A 2,500-nucleotide genomic window follows, 5' to 3' on the forward strand; every position below is an offset into this window, starting at 1 on the left:
AGGGAATCCTTGTACTCCATCAGCAGTCAGTCCCATGAAGTTCAGTCGGGAACTGGGAGTGCCTGCAATACCAACTGCAGAGGATGAGGCGAACACCACCTATGCCCGAAGAACAAAGGCCAAGGCCGAACACCAGGGTCGCCAATAGCTCAGGTCCATGTGAGAATCAAAAGCACTCCACGGCAAATACCCACAACGGATGAAACAGGCTGACGTGGACCAAGACAAGACCCACAGATGGTTAAAAGCAGCTGGCCTCAAGGCAGAAACTGAGGGATTTATCATCGTAGCCCAAGATCAAAGCCTCCCAACACGTTGGTACCAACACAACATCCTCAAGAAGCCTGACGTGGACAAAAAATGTAGACTGTGTAGCCGTTTTGATGAGACCATTGACCACCTGGTCTCTGGCTGCCCTGAACTGGCTAAAACTGAAAACATCCACTGCCACAACAAGGCAGCTGCACACATGCACTGGAAGATCTGCAAAGAGTTTGGCATTGAGGTGAAGGAACGATGGTATGAGCATGAACCCAAGACTGTCACCGAGAATGAGAACGTCACTATTCTGTGGGACATGCCCATCCACACTGACAAGACCATAGCAGTTAATAGGCCGGACATTGTGCTAAAGAACAAGACGGATAAAACCTGGCGTCTCATTGACATGACTATACTCCTCGACACCAACACCTCAGTTAAAACCACGGAAAAGCTTACCAAATACAAAGACTTGGAAATCGAGGTTGAGCGAAATGTGGGAGCTCTTACAGTCCCGGTGTTTATGTGTGGGAGCCCTTTGCACTATCAAGAAGGACATGGAAAACTACTCCAACAAAATCCCTGGCAAACATCAACATACATGAACTCCAGAAAATAACTCTCCTTTCCATCAAGTAGGAACCCTCTTTCTCTCCCAAAGTCCATGGTTTGGACTCGGATGTTGAGAGAGAAAATCAATCGCAAGTACACTAGTATATCCTATATTATAACAATAATAATGATAATAATAATTATAGTAATAGTAATAATAAGAATAATAATAGTAATAATAATAATGATAATAATAATGTGACCTGAAATAAGAGATCAAACGAATCTGGAACTATCGTTCAGTTCAAGTCATTCCAATAGTAATTGGTGCACTGGCAACAGTTTCGAAAGGATTTGAAATGACTTTGCCATATTGCGTGGAACTTTTACAACGAGCAAAAGTGATTTTAGCCGCTTGTTTCACACTGAGAGATCACGGCACACATATCGATTTACTGTGCATGGTTTTTCTTTCTGGTCGGCAAGATTTGCCCTCTGATGCAAGAGCATTTTCTTTGACAACATTTGAAGCGTAAAGCTTGTTTTTGGATCTAAATAACTAAAGATTTTCTTTAGTCCGTGAAACGTAATGTTTTTCTGCAATGTTGTATCACGCTGGGCCTAGCTTGTTAGTTTTCTTTGCAGGATGTTAAGGTGTTTCGATACAGTTTTTCAGAGGCCATACCGATATTTTTCAATGGCCTTAAAAGTGTTTTTTTCCTTATTCAATCGCTATAAAATTTTCACCAGTAATTACCTATGGATTGAAAATTGTTAAGATGTAGTTTTAAGTAAAATCGATATTAGTATGACAACAATAAACAAAAAACTTTGAAATTGATAAGAGCCGAATTTTGTGTGATCTAGACCAGCTACTGAAAATCCAACAGTAGGAACTTAAAGTTTGGTGTTTAGCAAACAATCTCCGTAAGAAGTAAAAAATTATTCGTGTGTGAATACGACTAAAACGAATTAAAATATATTTCAAACCTTCAATTTTTAATAGCCATGATAGATTACTTAACAAAAACGTTACAAATGACTCAAAATATTCTTAAGTAGCGTCAGAATGCTGCTTAATAACATATTTCAGCTTCACTACGCAACAGACAGAGCACATAATGAACCGTTAGGTTTATTTTGCGTGTTTTGGCCGAGCACCAGAGTACAATAAGTAATCTAATACAAAAAACCATGGAAATCTAACTCTATCTTCTAAGTCCCTCCAATAGCAGCTAGGAAAATAACAAGAGCTGGGCAACCACTAACAAGACACAGTGGTTAGACGGGGGCCAGAAAAAACCTGCCGAAAAAAAACCCGTAGGGAAAAAATATGACAGGAAATCTGGGTAGGAACCAGGCCCAAGCTCTGCAGCCCATCCTACGAGGCGTTTAACAAAAAAATAAATAATAATAATAAAAAAAAATTATAGTGAGTGGTGTCGGCCTAGAATGATTGCCCACGTGCAATCCCAAGCTTAAATACTCACACGCCATTACCCATGATGCAACTACATTAAAAAGACCCAGGCCCACGGCCTGCTGCTCCCGTGCCGCAGAAATATTTAATTTCAGGCTTATTTGTAGCGACTCAATCGCCAGAAATTTCATATTTCAGCTTCACTACGCAACAGACAGAGCACATAATGAACCATTAGGTTTATTTTGCGTGTTTTGGCCGAGCACC

Source organism: Porites lutea, chromosome 12 (assembly GCF_958299795.1).
Source record: "Porites lutea chromosome 12, jaPorLute2.1, whole genome shotgun sequence".
Lineage (NCBI taxonomy): Eukaryota > Metazoa > Cnidaria > Anthozoa > Scleractinia > Poritidae > Porites > Porites lutea.